Genomic DNA, 22,367 nt, shown 5'->3' with positions numbered 1-22,367 from the left:
AAAATCACTCAGTGTTTAGCGACGCCATTTTTCATTCCGTTCGTCAATAGTACCGGCCTCCCATTTTTTTTTTTCAAAATATGTATGACTTCCCGGTATTGGCTTTCATGCAGGACGCCAGTAGACTTGCGCTTCTTCGTTGACTTCCGGTATTCAACAGTCTTATCGACCCTTGTTCCTTGGACTACTCGCGACGTCGACGATATCGGCGTAAATGTATCGTAGTTGGCGCGAAGTGTGTGGTTTCCAAGCTGATAACCGCTAGTGCGTCAGCCATCTTACGGAGGTCTCTCTTATTCGTTTCAGTACAGAAGTGCTACGGCTGGCCACGGCGGCACTGCCCTCGACAGCTGTTGTCTACCGGTTGGATGCCAGGGGTAAGGTAGAGTAAGAGTCTTACTTCAGAGACCGTATACTAGAAACGAAGCTCGTCCTTGCCCAAAAAGTCCTTCGCTTATGCTATTCCACGTTTTCTTGTAGTCCTATTAGCACATTTTTCAGTGCAGGGAGGACGCTGGATGATGAGGAAAGTTTTATAGATACATGATATTATGAACGGAGCGTATTTCAATGGAGAATTGAGAATAGGACAGACTCAAAGGGACAAGCACTTAGCAAATAATTATAAATAACAAAATATGCTGCCTAACCGCAATTAAAGTGGCACTCCCATAAGTTTATCTGACACTTGAAAGGATAACGAAGGACAATATTACCGTCCGGAGGCTCTCCGTTTTGCACTCTAAACGGATTGCACAGAACCACGGAGACGTCCATTATCACTTGATCATGGCGGTATCCACGCTGGTACTCCTATCGCTTTGAATATAGCAATTTTCCATTTGATCCTGGATATCTAAGTGAATATGATGAGACCCTTATGACAAGGAGCAATAATTGTGATTGTAGTGGGTTTCAGTTCCATACTGTGGCCTTCTATGCTTCCATCTCTATAAACAAGTCGGGATCAAAATACACACATACACACATCAAAATACATACCTCAAGATGGACTCTTCAGGTATGAAAGGTTTTGTGTATTTTGTAATAAACTAAAGAGGAAAACGATGGTCAGAAGACCATCCTGAATGGCCGGACATGACCGAGAGGGAAGAGCTATCCCAAAACCTAAAAAGATAGCTAACTTGACCGTGAAGGTCCGCCCACAAATACTGAATATCAATCCAAGCACTCTGTCGACACGTGCTTGAACACCTCTGTGTTAGCCAGGCTCGGGCATATGGAAGGCCCTTCTATTTCTCACGTGTCATTTTATAATATACACCGTTCCGTCCGCACCGGATTCCGAAAATAACCACACAAACATGGGTATTCGCGCGAGCCTAACGAAATAAATAACACGAATAAAATAAAACAAGTCAGGAAACCGGAAGCTAGACGCTTTAGGTATTTCTTTTATAAAGACATTTGACTGTGAATTTGTCCCATTAGTACGTAACACGTAATATACGCATATATTATGCGAGAATATCGATTTTCAGGTGATATTGACATTCAAAATCTTGAATTTCCGAAGAAGTGGTGGTGGAAGAAGTGCGATTTCCACCAAACTTGGTGGATCAGGCTCTACATTTTAGCCTACGTGGTGCTAGGATGAACTTAAGGAGGGTTCTGCAGCCAATTACTGAAAATTGTAGTAATATACTATTATTAACTTTATTTGAAGGGATATCGATATGGAAGATATTTCGGAGCCTAGCCACCATATGATGGCAGCCTCTTGAGTTTTTTTCAGATTTTTCGATTGGGTAGTTTCTGAGAATGGCCCCGTTAAATAAATGATCACTTTCGAACTCCCCGCCTTTCCAGCAAATGTCAAAACTAAAACCAGCTTCGAAAAGTACTAACCGAAACCTTTCATTTGATACTCCCCATGACTATAATAATAATAATCGTTGGCGCAACAATCCATATTGGATCAGGGCCTTGAAGTGTGTTAGAGCACTTCATTCAAGACCGTAACGGTACACTATAGGGTTATAGTATCCTATAGGAAGCAATGTGGTCAGCATTGCGCTCGCCCGAGATTATTACCCTGATTCAACACAGGTACTCATAAATAGCTGAACCGAATGGTATCCGACGTCAAATCACATTACAAATCCCAATGCCCCCAGTGAGATGTGAACCGTAACCTTCCCTACGACAGCCTTGTGCTCTAACCACTCAGCTATCCAGAGACATTGCAGATTTTTCGTGTATACCTCCCCTTAAATTTGACGTAACATGATGTAACCTACTGCATGCGTGAGCGTTCACAGTTTCCACACTTCCATCAAATTTTGTATCAATCCCTGCTACAGTCTCCGCGAAAATTGTGTGTGACGGACAGACAGACATATAGCCAGTAAATCGATTTTAATAAGGTTTTGTTTTACACAAATCGTTAAAAACGACGACTCGACCGCGCGCATGGAGCCGTGCTCCGATCGAGAGGAAAGATCCACGACGGATCACATCCTCCTGGTTTATTTATTTATTTAATTATTATAAGACAGCATAAAGAAAGCAAATTCCTTGTTACATATTGTCTTCAAAGGGAGGTGCAAGCAAACGGCTTACTTTACGTTGAAAGCTAAATAAGGAAACAGAATCAAAGGACCCAAGCTGTAGGGCGTTGTAGGACCGGCAAAGCCTCGGGATCGGGAGTGAAAGTAAATGTCGAGCTCCGCGAAGGGTAATTTAAAAATGTCCGCGCTACGTGTATTATGACAGATGATGCGAAAAATAATATCAGATTCGACAGAGCAGTCCATAAGGCAATTATAGAGTTTGAAAAGGGCACACATATCAAGGAAGTAGCAGCGTTACTGCAAGGAAGGCAGATTGATGGTGTGGAGTCGTGATGGATTGTCGACCTGTGGAATGTTCTTTTTGTGAAATAGAGTCCAGGTGAATTTGTGTTGCACCACTTCAAGAGCGCGACAGTCACGGATGCGGAAAGGAAACCGGACTACACAGCAATATTCAAGGACGTTTCTGATAAGAGAGTTGAAGAGTGTTAAGGACGGTTGAATTGAGGTAAAGTCGGAGGAGCAACGTCATCGAATATTACACCGGGTCTTGGAAGGAGATCAGAAGTAAAAGGGGTTTTCCACTAAGAGAAGTGAAATAGGATTTCGGATGTGCTTAGATGACATCAAGCTGAATGCTGGTACTGACGGCGATCATAGAAATTTATTGCGAATAGTAGACATGTTCAGCCGTGATATTAGGATAGAATTTGGATTAGACAAGTGTAGCATCCAAGCCATCCGTAAAGATCATCACGAGCCGTATGCCAGTCGTAGCATTGCTGACTTCCACATCGAAGCTACGACCGAGACAGACTTCTACAAATACCTATCAATTCTGCTATTAGTCGATGCTCGAGGTGGTGATCTGAAGGACCTTCTGCTGTCCGAACTTCTGCGACATGTAAAGCTGGTACTGAAATCGCATCTCCCAGTGAAGTATAAGATAACTGCATTGAATATATGTATAGAGACGTTGGACCATCTCATTTCTGGCTACACTACAATGGCACCGGTGCAATACACAAACAGGCATAATGTAATGTATGTAAGATGATTCCCCAAAGTCTTGCATACAAGCATGGGTTGATCTCGGGAACATGTCCAGTTTACCGTTGTGAGCCACAAATAATACCTGATAAAATTTTGTTTGAAAATCGAAGGATTCCTAAGTCCGCCATTCACTTAATGGCGGACCACACCAGTTGGAAAGCAACATTCTTTCTCAGTTGTAGTCTAGAGAACCCTCATACTTGAACAACTACCGAAACTACGAAATATATGACTTGCGGTTTCGTCCTGGGCAGAATTGAGGCAGCGTCTGATAAGCAACGTGACCGAAGTAGTTACAAGTTGGTCTTTATATTAATTCAAAAGCACGACATGTGTATGAACTATATTGTTGTTGCTTTCCAACTGGTCCGGTCGGCCATTAAGTGAGTGGCGAACTTAGGAATCCCTCGATTCGCAAACAAAATTTTAGTTTTGCCTCGGCCGGCTTCAGCCTGAGTTTTACAAGGCGGTTTTGTCTTCATTATAATTCATATGCATGTCTGTTTTTCTTGGTTTTGGGTTGAACTTAAGGGGGGCTCTTCAGTCAATTACTAAAAATTATAGTAATATACCACTATGAACTTTATTTGAACAGATGCCAATATGAAGAGTATTTCGAAGCCTAGACACGATAAAGTGAGAGCTTCCTGATTATTTTCAGATTCTGTGGTTGGGTAGATTCATAGTATCATACCATGACTATACTTGATTAAAAAAATTTGCACACCATTTGCATATATGGCATTAAATTCCACGCAGAATGATGTAACTCACTGTATGCATAATTGTTCACATTTCGTGCCCTCCCACCTAATTGGGTGTAAATAGATGCAACCGTTTTAGAAAAACATGAGTGTGACAGACAAACAGATTTTAATAAGGTTTTAATTTACACTATATCCAACAAGGGATGGCTTCTGGCTTGTTTTCGATGAACAGCTTCGGCATGTTTAAAAATCACTCCAACAATGTTAAAGATTTCCATATGATTAATGTTACATACAAACAAACACACACGTTCTGGAAAAGTATCAGTTTACCACCCCTCCAGCCAGAGACAATAAAAACATTTCAATTTCTTTTTAAACTCAATTTCTCTTTCTGCGAATTACTCATCCTTTACAAGACGAACTTGAAGGATATTCTTAAAACTTCAATCTCTGAGACATTTATTTTTCGCATTTAAAACTTTTCACTCGACGTAATATCCCTAAACGACATATTTCATATCAAGTTCCTCCTGATTTTTGCTTCACTCAGCAAAAATACTTTGTTGTATGTTATTCCAGGGTACACATGTGCCACGTTCATGTTCTGGGAAAATTCCAACATTGTAAATCACAGAATCATGCGGAATCACGGTAGAAGAAAAGAAGAAATGTTTTCTCTAACGGCAAAAATCACGGAGCTGTGCAAAACTCCAACTGAACTCCAAATCAAGACCAACTCGTTTGTTACTCATTCTAGGCTCCGTACATTAAGTATAACAATGTCGCTCTTATGAAAGTCATGTGCTTTAATATTGTTAAGGGTGCATCCGCGCCAAGTGACGGAGAGCAACTTCCGTTCTCAGATACAACAATATTTTTTTAATTCTTACCCTTGTTTGGTGTGATTCCTTTTTCTCCAAGTTAAAGCAAACATTTGCGCCATGTATGCATTACAACTAAATGGATTTCGAGGTTACACATGTATGTCAGGGATTTTTCTTCACATAAGTTTCTTCTTTTTAGCGAAAGGACGAAAGCACTTTCTTAGGGGGACCTTTGCCAAGTTCACATATCTCTGAAACGGGGCAGCTTCTTTTCCGCTGACCTGTAAAAAACAAATAGTTTTCCACCTGTTTGTCTCGAGTTCCTTGAAAACATTTCACTTCATAAAAATACAAAGTTCAACCCGAAAAGAATAAGTAATCAGGAGACAGGAAACGAACGACATTGTGAGCTGAAAGAAGGTATCTCTGGTGCTGCTCCTCCATCTCTTCTTCGAACTGTTCAAGGAAAGACAAAGTTCCAAATTCCTAACGAGCCCTGCACGGAAGTTACTTAGTTCAGTCGCACAATGCATACAATCAGAGTTAGTGTATCCGGAGTATTATGTAGTAAATTGAGACTTTCTTTCCATTCTTTGGCTCAGATACTCCGAAAGTTTCTGTTTAAGTTGCAATTTCCTCAGTAAGTTTTCTTCGAATTTTGCTCTCAGCTTCCGCTTTTTTCAGGATATCATATGAGTACTTGGGAGATAATTGTTATTCTACCATTTTCTTTACTGTCGGGGAAATGTTTTTGTTCGCTTAGTAAAGCAAACTGTTCCACATCAAAGTTCCTTGAAATTATGGGTCCCGTTGAATTAAAGATTTACGAGTATATCAAAAGCAGTTCTTGGAAAATCAATTTGTTTTGGTTCGGAGAAAACTTACATTGAAACGCTCATAATTACATTAGGCTCTCGAAAAACTTTGACACAATGAGGAGGAAACCGATATGAGCTTGCTAGCGTGGAATCCTTCCCAGCCTTGAGGATCATTGTAACCAGCGATATTTTTCAGCTCCGTGGGAAGTAACCGGGCTGAATAATAGTACTGAATAATTAGGTGAGATATTAGATAACGATATGCAAAACCCACTTACTGGCCAAGCAGGGGGTAATCTGGGTAAAAGTGGATCACTGTCAGAGGAATTCGGTTGAAAAACACCCTATAGATGAGTCGCAAACACTGCTCTTCTGCCGACATCGCTCATCACCCAGTTTCCATTAGCAATCCTTAATGGTGGCTCAGTCTGTACCGGTTCGCTTTGGTTGCCCTCCATAGAAAGTAGTCGTTGCTGTGAAAGGGACTGAGACTGCTCATGAAATGCTAGAAGCTACCTGTTATTTCTGCTTTTAGAGAATTTCTTAGCTTCTTGGTGACTTTTGCGAGCTCCTGCTTCAATCTCGGGGATCGATGTTCCTGTCATCTCCACTTCAAATTTCGTTTACTCCTTACCAACTGTTGGATTCCTGTCGATGATATTTTACTGAACCAACCACTACTGTTCGGCGGTGGAGAAGAGTGTCGAGCTGCTGCGACGATGCATTGAGTGAATTGCTCTACAACGTCATCAATGTTATGGCAAGTTTTCGGTGGAATTCTGACGTGGATATGAGCGCTGATGTATTTCTTGTACTTCAACCAGTTTGCCGACAGATGTTTTTATAACCCCAAAATCGATAAGATAAGGAATTTTGCACAAGTCAGTGCGCCATTTCGTACGCTGTCCTAAAGAAGTAAGATCAAGCCCTTTGATGCTTTGCTTATGGTGTCGGAAAATTGTCTGCCTTTCCAGCAAATTATTCTTGATCTCCAGTGGAACTACCCAGGGGGTGGGCTTGGCGTTATAGTTTTCGAGCTCGATTTGCCCTTGATTTCAGGTTTGCCTAGTCGTGGTTACCTGGTTTTCGCTATGAGTATAGTCCTCACTGACATGCCAGGCAACGCTTTTGCTAAAGCGACATTGTCAGGTTCACTATAGGCGCTAGGCCTCTTCCTATAAAAGTATTCGAAAAAGTATTCGCCTCTTCCTATAAAAGTGTATCGCTGGGTGGAGTATAGCATCTATAGCAGCCTTCCTCCGGGTGCTCCATTCTTTCCTCGAAGGCTTGTTCACCACAAGCCCATAGCGCTGCTTGGCCCGTTTGCTCTTTGAGCCAAATGCTACCACCGTTGTTTCAAAATGGATCACCAATTACAGCCACATCAACGTTTTTCTCGCGGATGGTTTACGAGAGTAAGCCTGGTGCCGCCTCGCAGTAGTTGCAGAAATTACTTTCCATTCCACATCGCCTACATTGCTTTGGACTGGTGCATGCTTCCACAATGTGACCAAAGCCAAGGTATCTAAAGTATTGCTTCAGTGCCAGTGCTCCCTAAGCCGACACATAACCCAGTCTATTCCTTCTTCCTTTGCTGCTAACAGTTTGAGTACCGCCTCTACTGGTAGAGATGGATTTCTTGAGCTCTGACATAAGATCTCCTTTCCGGCACCGTGTGATGCCACCAATATGATCTCGCCAATTGGCGAGTGTAGGGTCTGCCATCACGGTCATGAGAATATCAGCATATGACCCTTCACATCGTTTGGAATCTCTTCCGGTCTTATCTTCATCCAATCGTTTCTTGTTCGGAATGTCACTTTTCTCCAAGCTTCCGCATACAACTTATGAAATCCGCTCCCTTTTCCCTAAGTCGCAGCTACAGCAGTTTCGCCTGGACTGCACATTAATGAAGGCAGGACGAAGTACATGGTGGCAACGTCAGCGCCAAAAATCAAAGAACGAACAACATCAAATGGTCAAGCGAAAACCATAAATATAGGGCACTACAACTTTGAGACCGTTGAAAATTTCTCCTATCTAGGGTCGAAAATCGCTACCCATAACAGCTATGAAAATGAAATCCGCGAGTCTATTTCAGCTTACAAAAACTGTTCTGCTCGAAACGTCTCACCATAGGATCACAGCACAAGACTAAGATCTTGCCAGTACTTATGCATACCTCGGATAATTGGGTTCTTAGCAAAAAAAAAATGTAACTCTTAGCCGCGTTGGAGAGAAGAATCCTCCGCTCCCTACATGAGGTCTGGTTGTGGGTGAAATCCAGCTCAATAGGTTGTGGTGAGCGCATCACTTAATCCGTATGGATGCGGTTGATTCAGCTTGGAAAGTCTAAAGGGGTGATATCTATGGTAGAAAAAGAAGACGAGCCAGACCCTGCCTGAGATGGAGCAATGGCGTAGGTCAGGACGCCAGACAGTTTTTAGGGATATTGAACTGGTGGACCTCGGCGCAAAACCGGGGTGTCTGGAGTTCCTTTTTAAGGTAGGCTTAGACCAGATACGGGTTGTTGCGCCGTTGATGATGATGATGATATTCGATTGTTTCGGCGCTAAGGGTTCTTTCTCATGGGATACTCCCCCTACACAGTTCTCACTGAGAGTAGCCCGTGTGAGCGTGGATCTGCGATATATTGAGCTTCTTTTGAACCGGACCGTCGATGGAGGCAATTCCAGCCCCTCTTGTGCGCTTGTAACATTAGATGCCACAGTTGCAAAGGTTGCCATTACCGAGGCACTGCGAACGTTGGCTACCGTCGGCCGGGAGCCTGTTTGCCCACTCTCAAAAAACGTCGGTATTGGGTTTCCGAAGCCCTGCACCGTTACTCTGTTCCCCTTTCTGTTCCTCTATGTTTGGTTTTATTTCTGGGTATCCTTCCCATAGCCAATTTTTATTCCAGGCCAAGCTTTTTGTTCCCACCTAGCTGGCCTGCGCATAAGCATGCCTACACACGCACTTATCCGGATGCCCATGATATATCCGCCGAGCGTTCCCGTGCCCGCACGAAGGGATGCGGATGGGAGATATGGCAACTCTACGTTTCTTTCGACTATATAGAAAAATTGGAATCTGTGCATAAACCCATCTTCCTGTTTTTTCTCGTCAAAGATACCGAAAATTGAATTAATTCTAAGGTCTATAAAAAGGAGTTATATAGAATATTTCAAGAAGACCAAGGTTCATATATCACACAAATTAATACTAAGAATATGAATGAAGGAGTAAATAAATTGGAATGAGTTTGTCAGATTTAAATTTAAGTCTGACAGTAACGTTTCTTGTTATAGGTTATCATCATCATAATTGAACTTGCAACTTTCCTAATGGAACTCGAAATATCCAACTTGTCTACTCTTTCAAGAACCTTTCACCAGACTGACAAGCACAAAGTCGGAATCAGCAGCTGGTAAAGAGTCACCGAAAACCGCTCAACCACAAATTACTTCCAATAACCTTCTCGCAACTTAGTCACTCATTGCCACCTACTACGTCCTTATGTTCACATCATCCTTAAAACGTCAGTACCATGAAATTAATAAATTAAGTTACCGATTCCGAAATTGATTTTTAATCTGATTTCGTTCGCCAGACAAACTGAGAATTTACCAGAAATTCAGATAAATTGGGCGTGCTCATAAAGGAGGGTGGCTAGCTCCAAGTTGTGGCTCTACTCTGGAGAAATCCTGGATAGGAAAGAGCCTATATTTACTCGTTTGGGAACAGCAGGTGAAGCCCAAGCACGGGGATGGGAATATCAGAAGTAAGAGGTCGGCAATTCACAGTTGCTTGGTTGCCAATGTTCTGCTACCCGCCCCTCCACATTTTCCATGATATCAACCTTTCCTGTAAATGTACCTTCTGTCTGGCTCTGAAGTTTTCAATTTGACAAAAATCTTCGAGCCTAATTATGAACTCAAGTAATTAATTTAGACTGTTTTAAGCTGTTTGGAAATAGAATTATTTTCAGAGCAGACTCGTTACAGCAAAGCAAGAGGAAAAAAGGATAATGAAATTCAGGAGAGTTGCCTTTTTGTTTTTCCATGTGATGGGAAAGTATGCCATATGAAAACAACAAAACTCGAGTGGGCATAATTGAATTGACGAGGAGTTTTAATCGGAGATTATTCCGCACTTGTATGCCCACCGATGCCAAGGTTGCCAAGGGATATTGTAAAATCAATAATCCTGAAGTGTCCTGAGAGCGGTTTTGGAAATGTAGAATTTGTGAAGACGCTTGATGGTTTACAAAGCGGATTTATGCTTTACTCGGCATTGAGTACATTTTTGCGGTTCAAAGAAAGCGTCAATTCCATTGAAGGAGAGGACAATGCCAGCTTCCGAGAATTTTCCACAGAACATTGGCGGTCCTTTGCCCTCTGCTAAGTTGACTTGGACGTTTTTGCTCTCCCTTAACAATTGAATAAAAATTCAAAGCAAACGATTTTACTCCCATGGGCGCTGAATGCTTTATTTAATTTTTTCCTCGTTCATAACATTTGGAAAGCCCTTTCAGCCAGGACTTTTTTGTACTTTTAATCAGAATACGCTTTACACTATTCACGTTAACATACGGCTCCTTTGACTTTGCGCCTTTGATATGCAATTTCAATTTGACCAACGCATTTCAGCAGCGAAAATATATCAAAGGTTATTTTTCCCACTGAAAGCTATCATATTGAATGAAGTTTTTGGAAGTTTTCCACTTTGTACTGGGAAAATACCCTAAGTTCTAAAGGACCATAACATTGAGGAACATCAATTTACAGTCGCGTTCGAGTACGCGTAATGCGTTAACCATGGACCTGGAGCGATGTGTATCTCTTTCAAATAGAATTTTGTTTCAAAATTTCACTAACAGATTTTGTTTTCTTTTAGGGACGAAAATTGGAGTATAGCGATTTCAGTTTTACTTCGTTAATGGTACGAATCCCCACTTGGCACAATTGATCCAATTTCTATCCGAAAAAAGTTTTTGAACGATTGAATGAGCTAACTGCTGATAGGTTGACAAAAAAGTTATTTTGCTTTAGTTTGTTGTGATACGACCTTGCAAGGAAGAAAGCAAGCGTAAATGCATGTGTTGTACAAGATGCACATGATGTCCTCCCTCTTTAGTACATATTTCAGTGTGCAGAAGCTGGGTGCCTAAGTTATGTCTCTGATCAACTTAAGAGTTTCATCCTTTTGTCAGAATCGATTGGCGGCTGCTAAATATCTGGTTCGATATGTACTTCGCATCATTGCAGTTGACGCATCGAGAGGACCACTGCCGCTGGTGTTTTCCCTGGGATTGTCGCCCTCCTAAATTATTAAGGATTAGCTTACTAAGATGTCTGCCTTATCATGCAAGCTTTGTCTACTCGCGTTATTTGTTCTTTTCCTGAGCTCCCACCACATATTTGGATTTAACTTGGTACTAAAGAGTTGTGTGGGGAATCTTCTCACAGACTGAGGTGATACTATTATCGATCTCTCCCTTTAAGAAGGTGTACTGCAGAGAGTGTATATTTCTATTGTCTGTCAGAAGGCGGTCATCCCTATTAACGACCACGATTTTCCGACTGCACAGAGTTAGTCTTCACAGTAGGGTTATGAAAGCTTCATTCGGATTATTAAAAAATTATTATATTATTAAAAACGACATATCTATAAGAAATGGGTTCGATTGAGCCGATGGTAAGCTCTAGGGATTTGATATTATTATGGGAAGAAGAAGATGTCTGAAGACCAGCATTTGGACGCCTCCTGCCTCAGCATTTAGAGAATTTTGAAAATGGTGTCAGGCTGTGCGGAGAAAGTTCATATGCAGGACTATCTGTCTGTAATGCAATCTTGTTTCACATTGGATTGATCGTATTTGGGAAGAAATAGTTTCTACTCACGTCTCTGGGCTCAACCAACTTTTCCTTCTTTAGCGTTTGTCCCATTCAGAAGTGGCGTCGTGTCGTTTTGATGGATTGCACGATTTTGCTTAGTCAGAAGCCTGATCTGAATGAAGGTCTTTTCCATCGACTGACATTTTTGAACCAATCTCGTCGGCACAAATTACATGTAACGGCGTAACGCAACATTTTTGTCTCCAATACCACGAGGCGTCGCTCATCGTCTTTGATGGTTAGCCGACACACCATAAACGATGGCAGGGCGGATTTTGGATTTGAGATGTTCGTTAATGTGTCGATCATAAACAGCGTCAGTTGTGGTAGCCCCCCCCCCCCCCCAAGTAAGGTATGCTGATGCATGAAGCGACTTCATAACGTAGTCCACCATTGGCTGATAGCATTGACCCGATACCATCTTCGAATGGATGATCATCTCTGAATGGATGCCAGTGGGTTGATTATTATGTTAAATATCTGCTATGGGAACTATGAAATCCTACACACACAGTGAGTGAGTGCGTGCAGTCTAAAAGAGAGCACCCCATAAATGCAAAGGGAGAATGTACACTTTTTTTCATCAGATAGATCAGCGATCAGAAAGACCTCGATTAGTACTTTTTTTCAGTTTTGATGTGAATTGTAAAGTGCGCGAATAAAGGAGTCAAAATGTACGTACTTCAAGTGAGACAGGACTCATTTTCGGAAACTGCATGACCCAAAAATCCGAAAAAAATCACAAAGGGTGTGCCTAGATGAAATCTAGGCCTCAAAATATGTCCCATCCCGACATCTGCTCAAATAAACTTACTAATAGTATATTACCAACTTTTAGAAACTGACTGGAAATCCCCATTAAGTTCATCCTAGCAATATTTCGTATACGCGTGCCAAATTGCATGGAAATCTGGCTATTTCGGTTTACTGTCTATCTGTCTGTCCGTCTGTCTGTCTGTCTGTCCGTCACACGCATTTTTCTCGGAGACGGTTGCAGCGATAGGCACCAAATTTGGTGGAAAGGTGGGAACTGTGAACGCTCACGCATATAGTGAGTTACATCCTTTTACGTCGAATTTAAGGGGGGTCCCCATACATGCAAAAAGGAGATGTACATTTTTTTTTCATCAAATATAGTCACGTGGGGAATCAAATTAAAGGTCTCGGTTAGTACTTTTCGAAGCTAGTCTTGGTTTTGACATTTGTTGTAAAGGTGGGGAGTGCGGGGGTTGAAAGTGATCATTTTTTTAACGAACCCATTCTCAGAAACTACTAATCGGAAAATCTTAAGAGGAACCAGGGAGCTGCCAATATATGGTGCCTAGGCTCCGAAAGACCCTCCATACCGATACCTGTTCAAATAAAGTTAATAATAGTACATAACTATAATTTTTAGTAATTAACAGGAAAACCCCCCTTAAGTTCACCCTAGAATCACAAAATTCTGCAACAATGTAGGCTACAGGATAGAGCATGATCCTGCCAAATTTGGTGAAAATCACACTGTTGCTAACAAAGTTATACTAGGTCAAAACTGTCGCTTCTCTGCAAATTCAAGACTATAAAGTAGAAATTTTCACATAATATATGCACATTTTACGTGCTACATGCTAATTGGGCAAATGCACACTCAAATCTCTTTATAAAAGAAATACACAAAACCTTTCATACCTGAAACGTCTAGCTTCCGGTTTCCCGACATGTTGTCTCTGTTGTAGGGTAAGCTCTTTACATTTACTCTTAACATTTTGAATTTAAGTGTGAAGCGTATGAGATTGACTATTATGAATACAGTGCTTTCCATCCATTATTTAAATCGTTTTCTAAAAAATAGAGGCCAATAGAATTTTTAACTATGTGACACAGAACTGTCCTGCGATCACCGTTCCTCCTATCTTCCACTTTTCTTCAGCCTTTGTCCAATTCACAAGCGGGGTCGGCTCGCGGTGATCAGTTTCGCCATTTTATTTTCTCAACTGCCTGATCTGGTTGTAATCACAAGACTTTTCAATCCCCATCTAGAGTATCAAGCCAGCGTTGTTTCGGCCGACTTTTTGGTCGCTCAGCATCAACTTCGATGCTCGCGCGAATTACGTGATCATACCATCGAAGACGCCTTTCTCGCAGTTTTTCCACAATCAGTTCAATCCCATAACGATCGCAGATATCTTCATTTTGGATATGATCAAAACGTATCACGCCACTAATCCAAAGCAACATTTTTGTCTCCATTGTTGCAAGACGCCGTTCATCGTCTTTTATAATGGGCTAACACTCAGAACCATAGAGAGCGACAGGACGGACGACATTGCGGCAAATTTTAGATTTGAGACGTTCGCTGACACGCCGATGACAAAGAACATCCAGGTTGAGTTAATGCGTGAAACAATTTCATTCGGCAGTTCTCTATTGGATGATAGCATTGACCGGAGATATTTAAATGGCTCAGTTCTGGGCGGGTAATTGAACCCGGACAGAACTGAGCGATTTGAATATCTCGAGTTAATGCTATCAGCCAATGGAGAACTGCGTTATGCTCCTCACATCGGGAAAAACAAAAACTTTTATACCTGAAGCGTCAAGCTTCCGGTGTCCCGACTTGTTTAAAGTGTTTTCAAAATGTGGCCAACAATATTAGCTTGGGTGATTGCTTACAAACCCTTAAAAGAAAAAAATGAATGAAATAACTTGAATCGAACTAGAATCCACAGAATCTTCCCACGCCCTGCCCTGACCTTTTCTATTTAGCGCAGATAAAAAGAAAAAAAAAGTTTTCTGAGTAGCCTGGATTAAAAATAACAATTAAAAAGAAGAAGGGCTCGGAAAATGTTTAACCCCCGCCGAGTTTTTCCCCACAGACAGTATTTTGAGAACCATGGAAGCAGATTTTATAATGAAGGGATCAAATGGTACTCGAAATATGGTGTATGTTTTCAAAACAAAAATTTTTTCCTAGAGGGGAAAGGTTTTTAATTGTTTTCTTTTGAAGAAATATTTAACGGAAAAACTTCAAATTGAGAAAAACCTTTTTTTATTCTTGACTAATGAATTTGGAGATGGGTAGGTCGGGCTAGGTATAAAAACGCAGGTTAATTGATTGATTTGATTATTTCGTTGAATTCTATTCACACAACTTTCTTAGCAAACGTTTGCAAGTCAACTTTTTCCACTAGCGATAATTTATATGCTTTTCAAGATCGACTTATTATACTTAATTTGTAGAAATAGTATCTAAAGCGGCAGATAAATCACTTTTCCTTTTGGATTATTGTTTCATATAATAACTGAAAAGAGCGCCGATATAAGCGGGGATATTCCTAGCGAATGTTCACCGCAAAATGTGGGCCCAACTGAACTCAATATCTGACAAACTGAGTTATTTAGTTTCGTATTGTTTTTGCTAGCTCATGGTTTACAAGATTGCACGCCTACAGTTAACAAATGATTTAAGACAAAGGCTCAACAAATTTTTCGAAAGAAAACTCGAATCCCCTTCTATAAACGCATCCTTGAGTAAATGTATCGAATTTCCTCTGACCATGTCTGGGTCCACATGCTTGTCACTTGCCGGAAACTCCAAACCTCCAAAAACTCTTCAAGCAAGTTGTTGGTTGGCCCGAGATTGCACATATGTGGGCAAGTTGCCGAAACCTGATCGACCAACCACAACATCTCGCTGTAACCGCAACTTGCCCCAAGACGTGCAATCTTCCTGCAAGTAACAACTACTTCATTGCACGTATGTGGCCACTATTAAACCGGCTCAACATGTTTGCCGCTTGCCGCAACCCAGTGGGACCAAAGGCAGAGCTTCCATAAAGATTCATATAGGATTAATGGAAAATTTTTCATTGACTTAAGGTAAATATTATATTTTACAACTTTTTACAAGTATATTATAGAAAAAACATAAGTTTCATTCTTAAAGCCAGTAAGCAAAGTATTGTTTTTTAATCTCGCGCAGCAAACATATTTTTGATGCCTACTTGTCTCCTACTGGGAAGCTCCAAACTGCCACTAACGTGCGAAATGAGCTGCGGCTCGTTTGAAACTGCAATGTACAATGAGCCTTATACGTCGCCGAAGTTCGATCCAAGCCAGCAAGGTCCGTTCACAAATTACAATTCACACTGTCCTTTATTTCGCATACATTCTTTGATTTTTGACGGATCAGGGGTAGTATGTGTCCCAGCGTGGCAACCCACATGGCACGCTATACTACGATCAAAAACTGGGCAATGCACTTTGATTTACCAGCTACAGGTCTGCTACTAAATCCTATTTTCACCTCCACGTGCTAACCGTCGGGCATCTGCAACTAATGAGAGAAGGTTCTCGCGAGTTCCTTGCGCCGGAAAACAAGGTCTTATGCCATACCTGGCTGTAGGTATAAAAATTTGATCTGACGTTTGCAGCATTCTGTTACTTGTTGTTGTTGTGAACGCCTCGGACCTGTTAAAACCCAGGCAGGCTTCAGAGAACGCTCAATGTTTCATCATCATTAGGCCGGTTGTGTAGGTTCAGATATACCATACCTGATTTGCACTGATCCGCATCTGATCGCAAGACCCCATAAAGGTCTGCACCAACCCTTGCCTGGCCACACTGCTTGCATAGTTAATCATGGGATCACTTAGTGACTACACCCCCCAACATTGATCACGGCTTTGAGACCCAATTAACATGGATACGAATAATACAAATAATACCGGAAGAAATTGGTAAACGAGAAAAATCTCTTCGAAAGGAGTTTTAAAATTCGAAGATCATCACGCGCAAGCTCACAACGGAGCGTCAGATCCACTCAACGTAGATGTAGAAGTAGACTTGTGTGTTTGGTGGGGGAGAAGCTACAGCTTCTGAGCACTCAGGCCGTGTTGGCCCATTGTACTCGCAGAGAGAAGTAGACTTAGTCACGGAAGAAAACAATTGGTTGAGGTGGAGGCCATATAGCGAAGAACTGCGATAAAATAGCCTCATGTATGTTCTGAGATCCTAGACTACTGGAAACGTTTGCATCTTGGGAATTAGGAATTGTATTAAACAGTGAAGCAAAATATCGTAAAGTTCGTAAGGTACTAGCAGCAGCTCCTACCGTTCTACGATGCAAAAAATATTTATCTGACAGAACTCAACGAAAACGTCCACTATAGATTCAGCTCCGAACTCAAGCCGCTGACGAAGTAATATCGGGATAATTTCCAGATAAAAATTTGATGATGATGATGATGATGAGCTGCAGAGACGGAGGACTTCTCAGCCGACCCATCACAACTCTATAGGTACTTCCCTCTCTTAGCAGAGTTGTTAAAACCATTCCTTTGTTGAATAGCTAGTTTGAAGTCTCGGTGGACCACTTTAGAGGCCTGCTCTTCCCTGTCCTGTTCAGTATTATCTACCGCTCTTTGCACACGCCTTGTTTGGTGAACGCCGAGCCAAGGTTAGGCAGTTCACTGCAACGACGCGACGTAGTGATTTTGAAATTTTCATTTATTGCTGGGGAATGTATATCTCCTGGTCATTGACGGGTTATAGGCTTTATAACAGAATTGTGTTACGTAGTGGTAAGTAAACCTTTCCACGGTGTTGTGTAAATATCTATTAGTTTCGTAGACCCACCTACATTAGCTCTCAGCTTTGCAACTTGCTCACAGACGTTCCAAGGCAAATCGCTCGATAGTGAAGCACTTATAAATGTTAGATCCACAATTAAGGCAGACCGCTATTCTGATAAGTTACACTAAATTACTTCCACTGACCTGCATCACGACCATCTGACTTGATCTGTAATATATCCAACGAAATTTGCTCTTCATTGAATTAATTTCACTATTTTTCCACTCGAGGACCCACGCATTAATACTATTTGCCACCTTAGTTTCCATTTTCTTGAGTGGAAAACACGGTTATCGAGGATATCTTCAAATTCTGATGAAATAATACTTGGTAGAGCGTTGCAAGTATATGCCTCTTCACTTTATCTACTGAAAATAAGACCAATTGATTTTTGCAATTTTGTGCAGTTTCAAGGCCCATAATGCTGCTCTACCAGTCTATTCTGTTAGCCCCTCTCCACTTAACAACTTGGGTGTTTAGCCCAAGAAAGAGGGGTCCGTAGACTACAAGAGAAGAAGTAAGTCGCTTCCCAAGTGGTCCGGTCCGTCATCAGTTGGATGCAGACTCAGGACTCCCTGCATCCTCAACAAAAAATTCACTTCGGCCTAATTTAGGTCAGAACATACGATGGCATTCACTTGAATATAATTCGCACTCATGTTGTGTTTGCAATTACATATAAATGAAGCGAATACCACCTGTCGCCACTGTCGGTCATGCTGCTCCCAGCGCAGAGGTGAGGCAGCGTCTGATGAAGTTTGGCGAGAATTAGAGAGGTGGCTTCTTTTTTTCCACATACCGTCCACCCCACCAATTCGATGGCTGAGGTTGAAAATTAGAATTTCAACATCAAGAACAAAATCTTTCTCTTTAAGGTGCTATGTTTTCTGAAGGATGACTGCTTCTTGGTTTTTCTTTCAAATCGTTCACATCCTTTTCTGGGGTAAATTTGAAATTCAAACCCTTATGTTATGAGAGGGAGTGACCGCCGCTATGCTTCTTTTATAAAGGGTGATCTCTCTACTCCTTTAGTATACAATCCCTATACTCTCGCTCTCCAGGTGTACGGTTGAAGATTCAAACTTTGCGATGATGATTGCGGGGTGATAGCCATGTGCTCTTCCCTTCTCATCCATATCCACGCGCCCTCCCCCACGGGGCGTGATATTGAATATTCAATTTTTGCCTTTTGTCTATTTTTTGACGAACTCAGTCACCAGGTTATGAATTTTCTTTTGCAGTTTTCACTCGTACATAAATACGGTGAGTACCATAGCAAGTTTTGTACATCGCTGATCTCTTCGCCACCTTTTACTATCGGTGCTTTGCCATATTCTTGCCTAAATCATTTGTAAAATTTGATGCTAAAATGACAAGGTCTGTTTAGCGCTGAGCTGCCCACTCACTCACGCTGTTCGTCCAATTCAAATTTGCAAGTAAGTGGCGAGTGTGATTATCTCGAATTGACAGGACCATCACTAATTTTGGTTTGAATATTTTGATGAACTGCTCAACAACCAAAATATCGGCGAGTTCGAGGTCCCGCCAACTGAAGGCGACGGACAAATGCTGGCACCATCAAGTATAGAAGAAACAATACGTCCAATTCATCAGCATAAAAATCATAAGTCGCCAGGAGCCGATGGAATTACAGCCGAATTGGTTAAATAAGGAGGCGGCCAACTGCACCAAGTGTTTCATAAACTGATACTCAAGGAATGGGACAGCATATCAATGCCTGATGACTGGCAACGAGGCATTATGTGTCCCATACAGAAAAAGGGGGAAATCACGCAGTGCAGCTATTATAGAGGTGCTACAAGATATTCTCCGCTATCTTGCTAGGCTGGATGGCCCCATATGCTCAGAATATCATTGGTCCATTCCAAAGCGGCTTCAGCAACAGATCAAATTTTCTCTCTGCGGCAATCAATGGAAAAACTGTTGGAATATGTACATCCGTTGCACCATCTTTTCATCGACTTTAAAGCCGCCTATGACAGGATAGCCAGGGCAAAACTGTACACGGTCATGAGAGAATTCGGTATCCCGACGAAATTAGTAACACTGACTAGATTAACCTTGACCAATGTGCGAGGCCAGATAAAAGTAGCAGCATCACTTTGAAGACCATTCGACATCAGAAACGGTTTAAGACAAGGGATGCCCAATCTTGCGTACTTTTCAACCTAAACTAACAAACTAAATGCGAAAGGCACCATCCTCTTCAAGTCCACCCACTACTGGCCTACTCTGACTATATTGACATTATTAGAAGAACAACCCGAGAAGTACAGTTTATCTTCATCCAGATCGGGCAGGCGGCGCGAGATCTCGAACTGCACATTAATGAAGGCAAGACGAAGTACATGGTGGCAACGTCAGCACCAAAAACCAAAAAGCGAACAACGTCGAATCGCACTGATCAAATGAAACAATAAAGACTACAACTCTGAGACCGTCGAAAATTTCTCCTATCTAGGGTCGAAAATCACACAAATCCTATTTCAGCTTACAAAAACTGTTTCGCATGAAACATCTCACCATAGGGTTAAAGCGCTCTTAGTGTACAAGACAATGATCTTGCCAGTCCTGATTTATTCCTCGGAAACCTATGCTCTTGCCAAAAAAATTGTGAACTCTTGGCCGCGTTCAAGAAATCCTCCGAAGAATTTTTGGACCGCTACGTAAGGATGCACGATTTCGGAGCCTACATAACAACGAAATCTATGAGTGATACCACGACCGTCTGGCTGTGGATAAAATCTGGCTCAACAGGTTGCGCTGGGCGGCTCACCTAATCCGTATGGATGGTTATAATGCGGCCTGGAAAGTCTATAAGGGCAATATCTATGGCAGAAAAAGAAGACGAAGCAGACCCTGCCTGAGATGGAGCGATGGCGTAGGTCGGGACGCCAGGCAGCATTTGAAGATATCGAATTGGTGGACCTCGGCGCAAAACTGGGATGTCTGGAGTTCCTTATTAAGGCAGCCCTAGACCAGATACCGGTTGTTGCGTCGTTGATGATGATTCCTGGAAACTCGTTGCTAATCCAAGTAAGTATCAAGTCATCGAGAGGAGGTTCTTTCATCAAGCCACGTTCCATTCCTATCTCTGTTCTAATTAGTTCCTCTATGACAATGTCAACTTCATCCATATCGACAGATTTTTTGTCAACTCCCTCATTATCACCAAATCCCAACCCCACGATAACGAACACTAAATTGTTTCTACGCGGTCATACACAAAGATCCCACTCCTTGAGGCACCATTCCACTTCCAGGGACCTCCTCAATCTCCACCACCTAGACAGCATTTATCACGATGATAGGGTAATTCTATACTATCACCCATCGCCCCGGCCTTGTATACTCCACCACATCACAGCCTCAAGTTGTCCTACAAATGTCAACTTCATCCATATCGACAGATTTTTTGTCAACTCCCTCATTATCACCAAATCCCAACCCCACGATAACGAACACTAAATTGTTTCTACGCGGTCATACACAAAGATCCCACTCCTTGAGGCACCATTCCACTTCCAGGGACCTCCTCAATCTCCACCACCTAGACAGCATTTATCACGATGATAGGGTAATTCTATACTATCACCCATCGCCCCGGCCTTGTATACTCCACCACATCACAGCCTCAAGTTGTCCTACAAACATTCTTTCTTTAAAAGGCGTTTTTTCCTGACATTTCCCTTTAGAGTCATAAATCTTAGTTAAGCTAATTTTACATTAAATTAAGCATAGAATTGAGCAATAGATTACGCTTCAGGTGTAATTTTGAGGTTTTGTGTTAAGCTTTGGTCTTAAGCTATTTGTACACCATATAAAGTTAAATAAATTGAATGTGTTAGAAAATTGTAACTACTTCGATCACGCTGCTCCCAGGACTGAGATGAGGAAGCGTCCGATGAGTTCCCTCTGCCCTGGATGAAACCATAGTCGATTGGTTTAAATTAGGAGGTAGTTTTTTAGCCGAAGTCTTCAAATGAAAGATTGTCTTGGAAGATATTTTTCCTTTTTATTGGCCAGAAGATGAAACACTGAAGAAGGGGACAGTTGGTCCCCGAAATACGTATTTGTATAGATTATATACTTTTAGCCAGAGCCAATAAAAAGGAAAAATATTTTCCAAGGCAATCTTTCATTTCATAGTCGATTTTTGTAAAAACTTTTTGTCCAGCCTAGAATGAGGAGCCTGGGCGCCAGAAACCGAGAGAGAAAATTTCCGTCCAATTGACCTAGTCCGCAATTAAGTGGATGGTGAACTTAGGACTCCCTTATATTCGTACGGGACAATTGGAAAATTGTGTAAATTTTGAAAAAAAAATGTTTATTGACGTTTATATTTCAAAATTAAAGAGGATAAATGCTTGGAAACAGTCAAAGTCAATGAATAACAAAAACACTCAAATAAAATAAATTTATTAAGCTAGTCCCCCAGCAACATCTTAAGGATTTCGTCGAGCAGCAGATCGTTAAAAGGTGTATTCTCACGGAATGAACTAGAAAGTACCCAAAGTGCTGATTTTTGAGAGATTTGTATCGACATAAGCTTTTGAAGAATGAAATTTCTTGCGTTGGTTCAATTAGATTAGATCGCATTAAGAATGAGAACAATGGTTTCAAGAGATAGCGTGAGATTAATCACTGGCATTATTAGACGGGGGACCTCATTCGGTTGAAGGCACCACTAAATGGCGTAACGAATCACTTTAAATCTATCCGTATCCGCTAACCAAAATTCTGAACGCTTCGTTTAATATACCCCCATAATTCAAAAGATTTTTAGCCATAATAAACTCTCAAGTTCTCTCTGAGTGAATTATTCCATAACATCGCCTCAAATCCAATGCAATCCAATTTTCCTGGTAGCTCCCTTTCCAAAACTTTCCCACTT

General features: G+C 41.5%; 1 protein-coding gene across 7 annotated transcripts in view; it reads right to left on the bottom strand.

Moving 5' to 3' along the window:
• Nucleotides 1-22,367, bottom strand: part of LOC119648308 — a 680,254-nt gene that overhangs the window by 333,146 nt on the left and 324,741 nt on the right. The gene's annotated exons all lie outside the window — the stretch shown is intronic.

The sequence above is a fragment of the Hermetia illucens genome, chromosome 1 (assembly GCF_905115235.1).
Source record: "Hermetia illucens chromosome 1, iHerIll2.2.curated.20191125, whole genome shotgun sequence".
Taxonomy (NCBI): Eukaryota; Metazoa; Arthropoda; class Insecta; order Diptera; family Stratiomyidae; genus Hermetia; species Hermetia illucens.
The sequence above is the reverse complement of the archived record's forward strand: the minus strand, read 5'-3'. Positions and strand labels throughout refer to the sequence as shown.